We start from the raw sequence: 14,243 nt of genomic DNA on the forward strand, positions 1-14,243 counted from the left end.
TCTCCATCTGCTGGCTTTCTGGATAAAGTCACTATTCCTTGTCCCAACAACTCCTCTCTCGATTATTGGCCTGTTGAGTGGCAAACAGTACCAGCTTGGACTCTTCAACTGACTTGTTGTGATTATTTCACAATATGTACAAGTATGGAATAATTATGGTGCACATTTGAAACTAACCTAATGTTGTGTGCCAACTATACCTCAAAAAAAAAAAAGCTACAGTATCCTAAGATAAATATAAAATAGATGTAGCTGTGACTTCTGAAAAGTTAAACTTTAGTTGCATCACATGTCAGTTCTCTCCTTCCCCTTCCCTCTGTTTTGTTTGTACCATTTCTACATTCTCAGAACATAAAGCCATTAGGAGACAGGCTGGGACCTGGATCCCTTTAGCCGAGTGCTCATGTTGATTTTGTGGCAGAAAAGCCCAGTGACACCATGTCTGCTATGGGGCCAGGTACTGTCTGTCCTCTGTCTAGGACGTGTGTTTCTGTATTTCAACTATTCTTTATAATTTTTAATTTTTAAAATGAAGTAATTTTATCAGGAAGCAAAGTAAGGTGGAAGCAGTTGATCTTTTTCTCATTTGTCCAGTCTCCTACAAAAGCTCTGTATAGTGTTGGACATTGAAACCATCCAGACTTAGAAAAACTACCTGGGCCACCAGGAGTAAAACCTCAGAGTGTCACAGTAAGTGAGCTGTACTTTACAATTTCATGTTTGTGCAATGAATTGTAAATTAATTAATCAGTTGCTCTCTTCACTCATAATTTGAGAGTCTCTGGCTTTTCTAATAGTTTATTTTTGACTTCCTCTCTAAAATTTAGTGGCTTTAGTTTAATTCATTGGAAAAGTGAAGATTGTGGACAGAATAACAGAAATGCTGGTATTACTAGGTTATAAATGAAAGCCTTAAAAATGTTGAATGACTGTATTTACTCCTAACCCACACTTTATGGAAATGCAGTATTGTGTATTTCATGTTTACATTAAGAGCTATATTATAAATTACATTGAACTTAAAGTGGCTTTGAGTGATTAATTTGCTTTTCAGAGTAGAACTTTCCCCTGTATTCCAGTAATATCTTTCAATTCAAAACACATTTGAAAAAGATTCTTATCAAATTATTTTCTTCAGAATGAGTGATAGGACCATACATTAATACTTCTCACTAATGGTAACACCTCAGCCATCTGGAGCTGTCAAAGAATGAGTTCTGTTTAACAACAAAATAGGGGTAGAAATCATTCTAAAATATAATGTACAGTTCCTTGTCTTCTTAAGTTGACAAATTACACTCCTGTTGCTAGTATAGAACCATCACTGTGCATATGATGGCTATGTTTTCCTGCCCAAACTATGATGCCTCTAGTTAAAAATTCTTTTGTTCATTTGTTGTACTTTTCCTGTCCATCCTGAGCTGCTTATAAGTGCTATTTATGTGTGTAATTGTGGTTGTTTATTCCTCCTAGTGGTCCTGGGGACAAATAACAAGTTGTATGAAATGTAACTTTTAAAAGACCAGAAGGAATTCCTGAGTGGTTCTTTTGTGAATGAAACATACATGAGGCTTACCTTGTAGTGCATGGAATTTTTAAAGTATCCCTTACGACCTTTCAGAGGCCTCCTCCTACCTTTAGCAGAGAGAGGGGGTTATTATTATTAAGCTAAATTTGCCAAATAGATGACATGTTGCTATTTTTATATATTCATTTAGATCAGCTAACTTAATACCTTTATTAATAGGTGAGGCTGTCTTCAAAGGAACCAAATGAAAAAGATGATGGAGTTTTTAAGGCTCCTGCACCACCACCCCAAGTGATAAAAACTGTGATAATACCTACTCAGCCCTACCAAGATGTAGTTACTGCACTGAAATGTGGAAAAGGAGACAAAGAAGTAGGCAGCTATGTACAGTTTTACTGCACTTAGATAGAATTTTGTGTGTTATCCAGCCTTTTAATGTCCTGAACACACATTAGTACCCTGGTTCTCAATTTTGAACCACGAACTTATCCTTGTACTACCAATGTTTTACAGCATTTCTTTCGGTTGCCATCTGATAAATAGAGCCCAGGAAGCCCACAGATTTAAATACGCTACTTCAGAGTTACAAGGAAGTGGACTTCTGTTTCCTTGGTGGTTATATACTGTTGTTCAGGATGTGAAGCACTTCAGTGATGTGGTGGAATTTGGTGAAACTGAGTACTTGTTAAGTGGCTTGAAGAGCTCTCGGGCCTCTAAACACACTTTGCCTTAGGTAAGATCTTATTTTTATATTTGATAATCGTATGCATCCTCTTTCTCAGTAAAAAATTCTAACTGGCAAAGCCAAACATTTATGATTTTGTTATCATCGGTGTAGGTTATAGCCAGTGATAAGTTAAAATGTGATTGATTTATTTAAGGGACTTGATTATACATGGATGGAGGGAAGTTGGATGATGTAGTCTTTCAAAAGGATAGAATAGGATTCAGCTTCCAGATGCTTAAAAGAGTGTTATGCTAAAGAATCTTTTCAGCTCTTTCTTACCCCAAATTTTACATGTACAAATGATAAATTTGATTGTAGTATGATTTGATTGGAATCGTCTTTTACATAGTATAATGGATTTAATATCTTGATTTGACTGAATTATCTAGACATTTGGAATATGTCCAATTAGATATTATTTATAACCTTTATGAATGAGAAGCATTATGAAAGGTAGCTGAGATTACTTTTGCTTACTAGTAATAATGTAAGGAATACACTGAAAGTGATCATGTTTTACTTATATTTTTAATGTACTGTGCCTAATCCCATACTATGCATCAATAAGTTTTTAATAATTTGGTTTGCTCATTTTTTTTTATTGTGATCTGTATGGACGATGCTTTGACACCACCCACCCCCACCCCACCGCGTGTCCTTTTGCTTGTTTTGGTACTACGCAAACAAAAAACGAATGCACTAGGTATTTTAGTTCCCCTAACCTAGTCTCTTTTCTTCTAGTGTTACGAGCTTGGCTACTAAATGTGCCATGCCCAGTTTTTTAATGTACCCAAGAGCACATGAAATGCTAACTATGTTCTTTATTTTTTTTAACTTTTCAAAATTGAGTTATAGTCATTTTACAAATTTGTGTCAAATTCCAGTGTAGAGCACAATTTTTCAGCTATACATGAACATATATATATTCATTGTCACATTTTTTTCGCTGTGAGCATCCATAACATCTTGTATATATTTCCCTGTACTATACAGTATAATCTTGTTTATCTATTCTATATTTTGAAATCCCAGTCTGTCCCTTCCCACCCCTCACCCCCTTGGCAACCACAAGTTTGTATTCTATGTCTATGAGTCTGTTTCTCTTTTGTATTTATGATTTGGCTTTTTTTTTTTTTTTTTTTGGATTCCACATGTGAGTGATATCATATGGTATTTTTCTTTGTCTTTCTGGCTTCACTTAGAATGACATTCTCTAGGAACATCCATGTTGCTGCAAATGGCGTTATGTTGTTGGTATTTATGGCTGAATAGTAGTCCATTGTATAAATATACCACATCTTCTTTATCCAGTCATCTGTCAATGGACATTTAGGCTGTTGCTGCTATGAACATTGGGGTGCAGGTGTCTTTTTGAAGTAGGATTCCTTCTGGATATACGCCCAGGAGCAGGATTCCTGGGTCATACGGTAAGTCTATTCCTAGCCTTTTGAGGAATCGCCATACTGTTTTCCACAGTGGCTGCACCAAACTGCATTCCCACCAGCAGTGTAGGAGGGTTCCCTTTTCTCCACAGCCTCTCCAGTATTTGTCATTTGTGGACTTTTGAATGATGGCCATTCTGACTGGTGTAAGGTGATACCTCATTGTAGTTTTGATTTGCATTTCTCTGATAATTAGTAATATTGGACATTTTTTCATGTGCTAATTGACCATTCGTATGTCTTCCTTGGAGAATTGCTTGTTGAGGTCTTCTGCCCATTTTTGGATTGGGGTGTTTGTTTTTTTCTTATTAACTCGTATGAGCTGATTGTATATTCTGGAGATCAAGCCTTTGTCAGTTACATTTGCCAAAATTTTCTCCCATTCCGTAGGTTGTCTTTTTGTTTTACTTACGGTTTCCTTTGCTGTGCAGAAGCTTGTAAGTTCCATGAGGTCCCATTTGTTTATTCTTGCTTCTATTTCTGCTATGTTCTTTAAAACCTTGGTTGAGTCACAGCAGCATCAGGTATTGAAGTTCCTGGGATTGAGAAGCATTATTTAAAAATCCTACTTTATTTGGCTATTAAAAAATACTTTCTTTCATCTGTAAGTATTTCCTAATTATGGGTTGAGTTAGTCTTACTTGCTAAATATTTAGAGTTTAATGCCAGAAGTTTTTTCTTAATAAATTATGTAAGGTTATTTTCTCATGACCTTTCTTCTCTTAACTTGTCAGTTTATACTATTAAAACGCTATTTAGTTATCATAGCTCACATCCCATACCAGAGATTTAATTCTGTAAGTATTGATTTTCTGTAATGAAAAACTACTGAAAAAATGTTTTACTAATTTTTGATATTAATAGCATAGAAAAAAGTAAAAAGATACTAACAATTTTTTAACATTCTGTCTGGATGCTGAATATAGGACATAGCCCATGATGAAAAAGAATCAGTTCCTCATTTTCATTAGGACTTTGACACATTCTCTTAAAAGTAAAGCATACATATAAAAGTTGGGTTTAACATTTTTGAAGTTAGAAAAAAACATTACTAATCATGATCAGTAGTGGTATTTTCAGATGGCTTTATTATGTTTTTGTTCAAGGAAATCTGCCAAGGCCTATGGCATTTTAATTTCCCAAAATATTTTGCTCTGTAAACATTTAGTTACCTAGTCAGAATTTTGAGGGTTCAAAGCTTAAATCTTTAGATAGTTAATTCTGTTTCTGTGCATTGAAATAAGTGTTAAGTACAGAATGTCCCACATGTTAGAATATCCCAACCCAGACCTTTTTGTTATATTAATGCTTACCTACATCACCTTCAGTACGTGTAGATTTCATTATAAGCAGAGTGTCCTAACTCTACCTTCTCTGAATGATTTTGAGAGCATATTATATTAATGGTTTTGTAAAAATTACTTGCTTCAGCCAGACCTGATAGGTTTATTGTAAAGAAATGAGTCTGAATGTGCTGATTTGAGCATCCTAGCTTTATATATTGACACAAACTCAGCTGTGTTTATTTTACATAAAAAATAGCTGTTTCTGATATAGATTTTACATTTATACTATTGTACTTAGTTATTGACTTAAAACTGAAATTTGATGTTTACTGTATCATAAAGAACACAGGGTGAAGGGTATTTTAACATAGGATTATACATAGCTGAAAAAATATTTTGTAAACTCATTTAGCACAGAATGGCCCCCCAAATATGTAATTCCACTTAAATTCCCCAGAGCTAGAACATTTATATAGGGAAGTTCTGAAGGAAGGAAAATTTTAAGCAGTGGTGCTCTATTTATGTATTTATCTAATTCACATTTTCCTAGAATATTTAAAGAGGGAGAATTCATTAAGCAGTTTAACTGTGCTGAGAACAGAAAATACTTACCTGACAGTCAGCCTCTGCCTCACCAGAACATCACGAATCACATGGGCAAAGCAGTGGAAGACTGCATGAGGGCCATTACTGGGGTGCTGCTCAATTTAACTAATGATAAACATAAGTCATATTTTCTATATAGATTCTCACTGAAAGATTGCATTACATGTAAAAACAAGTTAATCCCCTTGTTTCTTCTTTTCTTAATATAGTCATTTTTAAATTGCCATGATATAATTCACTTATTCATGTATAGATTTAAGTGCTTTTAAGAGTTGATATTTTTAGAACGAGCCGGGTAGCTTGGCTTAGAAATTATAGCCAACAGTGTATCTCAATAAAGAAATACCTATACATTTTAATTTTATTGTTAGTATTGTTAGCGTCATAAAAAATAATGACAATCTCTACATTCTTCCCATTCCCTGTATCAGAATGGGGCAGCACCAAATCAGGAGAACAGGATGGCGTGATGGGCAGAGTGATGAACTATATGCTTCAGGTTCCAGAGTACCTACTTCAGGAGCAGAGATTTGATATTTGATTGTGGGTGAGTTGAAATGACTATTTCAGAAATGAGGAATCTGCCAGCCGGTGAGCTAGGCATGCCACCACCCACTTGTGCCAGCGGAACCTGGCCTGGGCAGTGGAGGAGTGAGTGGGGATCGTGAGACCAGGTCTGCGCGAGGACTGCGTGCAGCCACCACCGAGTCAGCACCTGAAGGACATGGAGGAAAGGCTGGCAGAAGCTGTTGCCAATGTGGATGACGGCACCCTGGTTGGTGGCCCAGCTGGGTGGGTGGCTTAGGAAGCAGGCAGCAGCAGCAAAGGAGACACCAGCCAGTAAACCAGCTAGAAGGAGTCTGCCCTGCTCCCTCTCTCTGTTCCTCCTCAAGGGAGAGCTGGGCCAGAATGGTGAGGAAAAGTCACTGCCCAATGCAAACCACATTCCTAAAATCCATGAAACTCAAAAGTTGTGATCCACTACCCTAGGCTGTTGATTGGCAGTTAAAATGTTACTGTTGTAAAACTCATTTGGAGTCTCAAACACAAAGCCTTGCACCTTTCTGCCAGGGTACCTTTAAAGACCCCCTCAACATCCTTTCTCATCACCATGTTTCCTGCCTGAGTTTCTGGGTGAATCCCTGTGTTTGCTTTTCTTTTTCTCTTTCCCACCTCTGCCTGGGCTGTCCCGTTGACTGAGCAAGTGGGAGAACCTTGATGGGTGATGCACATGTGTGTTTGGCAGAATCAGAAGGTCTATTTTCTGGTAAAGACCACAGAACATTCAGGTCTGAGCTCTCCACTCTCAGACCTGGCTTGTTAACCCAACCAACAGAGAAACAAAGTCTCAATAAAATTAGGAAGTGATCTATGAGTCAGAGTTGATCAAAGTGACTTGGAGAGGATATTAAATGTGGAAGGCACACCGGCATGTTACTTTGACAAACAAATTATTAAACTGACAATATCTAGATAAAAAAATGACGCTACTGGATTTAACCAGCATCTTTGCCTATTGCCTCTTCCTTGGTCAATCAGAGCAGTAATTGACCATTTGAACAGAGATGGGGTCAAAGTTAATGAGGAAATACTGAGGCTGCATTTAATGCAAGGCTTGGACATTTTAGCTCCAACAGACACAATAGGTTTTTTCCTTTTTTTAAAAAAATCTGGTCTAAAATATAATTATTATTCATTAAGGATTAATTTTAGATCATGTGATCCTTCAAAATTTGGACTTAAGTGACATTTATATATATTTGATTGGTAAACATTTACTTTTTAAGTCAATTAAATAAAGTTCTTTTACAAATTCACTTTGATGACACCCTCTGAAGGTAGGGACATATCATTTATAACACATGCACAGACAGACATCCATCCAGGTGGACACAAACAGAGATCTTACAGTTTTCCTGCTTGAGTTTAAAAACTTCTTTCCTTCTTTTTTTTTTTTTTTTCTCCCTTTCCCTTTCATTATATGCTAGTTAAGCCAAGGTTATAGTCTCAAGTGAAGGGCACTGTGTGTACGTTTCAAGGACATGTGAAGAGTTACAACTTCAGTCTTTCTTCTAGGAATACTTTTGTTCTCTCAAGGTCAGCATTTTGAAAAGATGCCTTATCAAGTCAGTTTTATCTACAGTTTTGGAATGTCAAAAAAACTCCATCTTAGCATTTCAGAGTTGAGCTCTTGCCAGTACTGGCTTCATTGCAGTCACACAGGAAGCCAGCCAGAGATCCAGGCTCTCCAGGAGCTGTTCCAACTTTGAGGTAGTTTCCAATTATTAACTTTGTCTCCTAAATCAGTTATGATGTGAACAATGTTCTCAGGGCCCAATGATGGATCCAAAGTGTGCTGCTTCTGAGTCTAGTTCCCCAAGAAGTCACTGTTGGTCTCTCCTACTTGTCTTGGTTTCTCTCTGTGGCTGAAACTGCATGGGGATTCGGAGCACTAGGCAATCCACCTTATGGTGCCCACTGTCCAGCAGAATTAGCATAATTGCTATAGTGGGATCCCCTGCAGAACCAATAACCATCAAGAGGACTGATCCTCAGACACTTCCACTAGGTTCTCCATTGCCTGAGAATGCCTGTGGCTGGAGAAAGCAAATGTCCCTCTTCTTCAGAGATGAGCAGGCTCAATCTCTCATGTCACTAGCAAAAAGTTCATTCTGATCACATGTACATAATATTTCCAATTTAAGCTTAGTGTTCAAAAAGACAGCCAACCTAGTTCCTCCCAATTTTCCCCCTGGGTCCCTGCCTAGGAAATATACAAGTACCCTCTTAGGACTTCAAATCCTAACAAAAACAACTCCAATAAAGTTTAGGACATCATTTAAAGCAGTGACATCTCAATATCAGGAGAACCCACCAAACCACCTAGAAAGACCAAGAAGCTGGTGGAATTAGAAAGACCTGTGCTGGTACCAAGCACCAGTTTGGGGTAGGCTCCAGCTGTCCTCTGGCGGTGTTTCTAGTCTATATGAAGAATAATGCTTTTCTTTCTGAATAAGAACACAGAATGCCAGAAAATACACCATCTGCAGTCAAAGAAAGGAGTCATTTCTCCTGCAGGCATCTCCCCTGTACTCGGGACTGGGGAGACAATGCTGGCCTTCCCAAGGCCAGGACGAGCTGGCTAATGCACCGTGTTTCTCCAGCTTCCTCTCACTGTCAACCCTGGCAGTTTCCTTGCTGGTCTTTTTGTCTTGAACTCTAAGTCTCTCCTTACACCTGTCTTTGTCTCTCCTTTTCTTGATCTCAATCTCTGTCTTTGTCACAGCCTCTCTCTCGCTCTCTGTCTCTGTCCCTCTCCTCTTTATCTCACTTGCTCTCTTTTGCTCTTCTTGTAGGTAAACATAACTTCTATAGCAATTAATGTTTCATTATTCTATTTCATTAAAAATGATCCAGACATTCAGTGAATTTCCATCATTTAACTTGATTTAGCAGAACTCTGAATTTTCATGTTACTCAAAATCTGGAGGAACTGTTTTTAGGTAGATATACTATAAAACATAATTATTTTTAAGATTTAACCCAAAAGAAATTAGGCAAGAAAAATAAATAAAAGACATTAGATTAGAGAGGAAGAAGTAAAATTATCTTTATTCAATGATTCCATATTTGAAAATCCAGAAAGAGGACTTTAGATTTATAGTCAAACAGCCTTCAATAAAGTACCATGATAATTCAATGAGCAAATATAGTTTTTTCAACATTGGTGCTGGGACAATGAAAATCCCCTTCCAAAAAAAAATAATTGTGTACCCTACCTCACAGCATATACAAAAATTATCTCAAAATGGATTAAAGACCGAAGTTTAAGAGATAAAATTAGAAAACTCCTAGGAGAAAATATTGGGTTCAATTTATGTGACCTTGCATTAGGCAAAGACTTCTTATACATGACACCATGAGCAAGCAAGATAGGAAAAACAAATACATTGAACATCAAATTGAAACATTTTGTGCTTCAAAGACATAATCAAGAAAGTGAAGAGATAATCCACAAAGTGGGAGAATATATTTGCAAATTGTAAATCTGATAACAAATTTATATCTGGAATGTTAAGTAACTTACAACTGAATAATAGAAAATAACCCAAATAGAAATGAGCAAAGGCCTCGAGTGGACATTTTTCTGAATATGATACACAAATAACCAATAAGCACATGAAAATGTGCACAGCGATTTTAGTCATTAGGGAAATACAAGTCGAAACCAAAGTGAGATGCCACTTCACGCCTTCTGTCATTACTATAATTTTAAAATGGAAAGCAGCAGATTCTGGCAAGAATGTGGAGAAATTGGCACCCTTCTACGCTGGTGGGAATGCATATTGGTGCGGCTTCTTTGGAAATAAGTTTGGCAATGCTGAAATATCATTAACACAGTTAACATCACTTTGAATTTTAGATAAACACCAAAGAGAAATGAGAACAGCGATCCATGCAAAAACTCATACACAGGTGCTCATAGCAAGAATGGATACAACTCAAATGTCTGTCACTGGATTAATGGATAAACAAACTGTGGTTAAGTGAGAGCTGAGAACTCACTGGTGTAGGTAAGGAAAGGGACAACTGTCCAGCACTTCACCTGGTGGGATCTCCTAGTGTCTAGCACCTGGGCAAGTTTCTCTTTGCTCTAAATCATCCAAAGAGACTTTCCCAAGCTCAGGAGAAGGCTCTTCTTAGTGCAGGACCCTTCCTTCACTGAGGAAAATGTAGGGTTTTGACTTCAACCTTGATTCAGCGTTGCTATTTACATTCCAACACAGGAGACCTTGTTCTGGGTATGATGAAGGGCTCTCGATGGTGGGGTGTGGTTTACAGATCCTGATAACTTAGAGCAGAACAGCTGAGGCTGATAAAATGGGCTCCAGTGGTCTCCATCAAAAAGATGTGTGTAATTGAATTACATGGATTGTTCTGGAATGTTCTCACCACCGACTTCTTGGGGAGATCTCTGTCATAGATAATGAGAGAAAGTGGCCATGAACTTGTGTCCTACATCAGACTCCATGAGCCTTTATCTGTAATGATGGTAATAGGAATAGCAGCCCTAGAAACTTCACAGGGTTATTGTTGGGATTGATTGGAATAATATATATGGAAAGACTGGACATTAAAGCATTAATCATATGCACTTACTTGTAAATAATGGTCTTCCAGGGTTTTGCTTTTGGTAAGTAGCCGTTCCATGTGGTTGGTACTAAGCTGGCAGGGAGGGGGCAGGCCATTCCTTCTCACACTATGCTGGGGAAGATGAGTTGCTGTTGGCCCAGGAGGGACATGTAGTGGGGAGATGGGATGAGAGGAGAGGCTCTCTTCCTCCTCTTTGGGGTGCTGTGCTGTCAGAATGAGGATGAGGAGATGTGATGGGAAGACAGGATTAGTGAAGAGATGGCACTGGGGATAGTGAAGAGGCTGGTTGTGTATATTATGGTCTTTCTCTCCTGAATACCACAGTGCCTAGATGATGAGTATGTAGAAGTTGAGACTCATCAACGATGTTTAAAAAGTGAGTGTGACTTTCATGTGTTGTTGGCTTGCAATGTAGGCTTGCTGAGCACAGGGCCTAGCCGGTAGCCTGTCTGTTCAGTGTAGTGAGGACCGGCGTTGGTTGGCTTAGTTGGAGAAGGTGGCCCTGATGGTATGGGTGATACTCCTGCTGTTGAACCTTACTGGGCCCGCCACTGAGCTGCCAGGCACTCAAAGTACCTGAGCTTACTGGACCCTCACTAGGCGGCCGTTATCCTCTTTTATACTTAAGGAAGCAGAAATCTTAAGCAGTTTATCCAAGGTCATGTAACTAGTGACTGTCAGGTATTTGAGTCAAGATTTTCAAAGCCACATTGCTTCCTAAGGCTAGTTTTAAAAATTTTATTCCTCAAATTTGGACTAGCCCAGAAAGACTATAAGATAGTCCTCAGAAAGCTTACATTTCCACTAAGGCATGTGAGACCGTGGAAAGAAATGGTGCCAGGTATTGCAGACATAATTGTGTGCCTGGCTTGGAGCAGTCCTGCTCGTGGTCTTTTCCAGGCCTTCCTGTGGGCTGTCAGAACAAAGGCCTCAGGACTCCTGGAACGTAACACAGGGCCTATTTTGAGTGCAAATGGGAAAGATTAGCTTTCATGAAAATGAACACTTCATCCATTTGGCCACCCAAGAGGACGTACATCAGGTTCCCTGACTCCTGCCTTTACTGTCCCTTTGTTGTGTGATGCACAGGTGATTTCCCCTCCTGGTCCCAAACCCCGAGCAACTCCTGTTGCGTTAAATAATCACAGTGCCGTGTACCGCGTGCTGTTATGCTTACCTGCAGACTTGAACCCCTCCCCCTCCCAGAAAAGAAGTTATGTTGCCATTTCTGCAGAGCCTGTCACTCACCAGAAGGAAGAAGACGCACATGTCACTCTTTTGTAGCCAGCAGTCTAAGTTGTGAGATAAACATACCTTGAAATGTGGCTTTTGTACCTTTTTTTTTTTTTAATGGTCTTGTGGTTAAAGTATGATCCATGGGCTGGCCTGGTGGCATCAGCATCGCTGGGGAGCTTGCTGTAATCTCAGGCCTGATCCCAGGCATATGGAGTCAGAACCTGCATTTTGATGAGATCCCTGGTGATTCCTGTGCATGTTTAACATGAGAAGCACTGGATTTTATGGTACTCACCCCCCTCCAAGTTAATGGTTAAGCTTACTGAATGGAGGTTTTTCCTTCTCTGCAAAGCCTGTTTCAAGGATATAATCTTATATTTTTAGAGCCAGTCCCTAAAGAACAGAAGTCTCAAGCACAGCTGTGTAGCATCAAAGGGGTCTTTTACCATTTCTAGCAGTGTCTTATTACTTATTCAACTTCGTAATCACTCCAGTTTCCTCCACTTGTGATGCAAAGCTAGTAGCGCGTTCCTTTATCTGGGGAGAAGCATTGATCTTGGCCTCTTAAGAGTATAAAAATCAGAGCCCAATACAAATACATCTGATGGAGCTATCATTGAAGATAGAAGCCCATTAACTAATCATATCCTCCTCCTCCCCCAGCATGCACCCCTTTTCTGCTGCCTCACTGAGTGTTCTTCCTTGGAGGGGAGTGTGAGGTGAACACGGAGAAAGGTGCTCCACACCATGCAGTTCGAACCTCTTCATTTATTGTCCTTGCATCTTGCCTTCTCAGCGGTGGGGCTTAGGCAACCTGGGCCTGATTCCTGTCACTTACTGGCTTTGTGACCACAGCCTCAGTTTCCTCACCCTCAAAATGAAGGCACTGGATTCCAACACTCCAGAGATGCTCCCAGCCCATTTCCATCCTCTCCAACCAGCTCTTCATGACCCAGGGCCACTTCTGCCCCTGCTTCTAGCACCAACCCCCCTTTCTTCTCTTCCTCCTCCACCCTATGCCTTACCTTCTGCTCAGCTCCTTCTGCCCTCATGGACCTCCTGAAACTCCAGAAGAGCATAGAGGTGGCCCTCGTGGGGTTTTTGTGCACTGTCATTAACTGTTGAAGGAGGAGTCAGATTCCACGTCCAAGGACTTGGAGGTGAACTTGTGACTGCACTTGAATGTATATTGCTGCTCGGTTGATAATGGTGCAGCTCCTTGGGGGCCCTTCAAACAGAAGATGCCCCTTTTTGAAATACTACCTTTCTTTATCCTCCCATTTTTAGGGAGGAGGTTTCCCTAAATCCTCTCCAAATTCAGAGAATTAGGAAATCTTGGATCATTTTAGTATTATCCAATTGTGGCTTGTTGTCCAGTGAGCCCTTGTCTGAGGGGACCTCATTATAGGCAGTGCTCTATAAAGGTGACAGGGCCACTCACATGTAAATGATCTAGCTACGCGTAAATGATCTCGGAACCAACTGTTGAGTTTCACTTGAAAGCCTATGAAGCGTCTAATTGAGGAGCAAATAAGGATGTCAGAGAAGGATCCAAAATCCTGGATTTTTGTTATACTGAGGTAAGTTTTATTGGAATGCTAGAAGATTGTTTATATAATAAATTGCTGTTTGGAAAAGTAGCAAACAACAAAAAGTTAAATTTTCAGTTTTCTTTACCTGTAGTTTAAGTTAGAACCATCCCATAGGTTGGAATGTCCAAGTAGTTTGTATTACTTATTTATTGCTAGGGTTCAGATTTGAACTAAAATATTTTTAAAGCACACTGTACAGTGGTAATAGCTTTTCTTTGCAGGATGTTTACTCATCTTGATAAGCCTTTTACTATTACCTAGGCAGAAAACAGTAACATCTTTGAATGTTTGTACACTGGTGTTTGAGACCCTGGAAGTAAACTGTTTTCTAACCCCTGTTATGTGTGTGGCCCAAGGTTCAGTACCTCTCCACCTTGAGTCTTGGATTTGAAATGATCTCATTCAAAATACTGCCTTCTCTTCTTGAGGTGTAGTTGGGATTTTATCAGTGTTAAGTGTTATAAACATAGCTGCTATGTAGGCTGTGACATGATTGCTTATTAGATTGGAAATATCATAAGCCATGTGCCTTTTATTATGTTTAATAATGTGAGACCCAGAATTGCCTCCTATATATTTATTTAATGTTTCATGGCAAGACAGTAGGGGTCTGCCATCCCTGTTAAGCAGTAAAGTAATATAAGGAATTGGAAAATAGGATTATTGAAATTG

The 14,243-nt window shown here is 39.1% G+C and overlaps 1 pseudogene; it reads left to right on the forward strand.

Moving 5' to 3' along the window:
• The first annotated feature begins 707 nt into the window (after positions 1 to 707).
• The window catches only part of LOC135321788 (cyclic AMP-dependent transcription factor ATF-5-like), a 37,623-nt pseudogene continuing 24,087 nt past the window's right edge, over positions 708 to 14,243 (forward strand).

Source organism: Camelus dromedarius, chromosome 8 (assembly GCF_036321535.1).
Source record: "Camelus dromedarius isolate mCamDro1 chromosome 8, mCamDro1.pat, whole genome shotgun sequence".
Lineage (NCBI taxonomy): Eukaryota > Metazoa > Chordata > Mammalia > Artiodactyla > Camelidae > Camelus > Camelus dromedarius.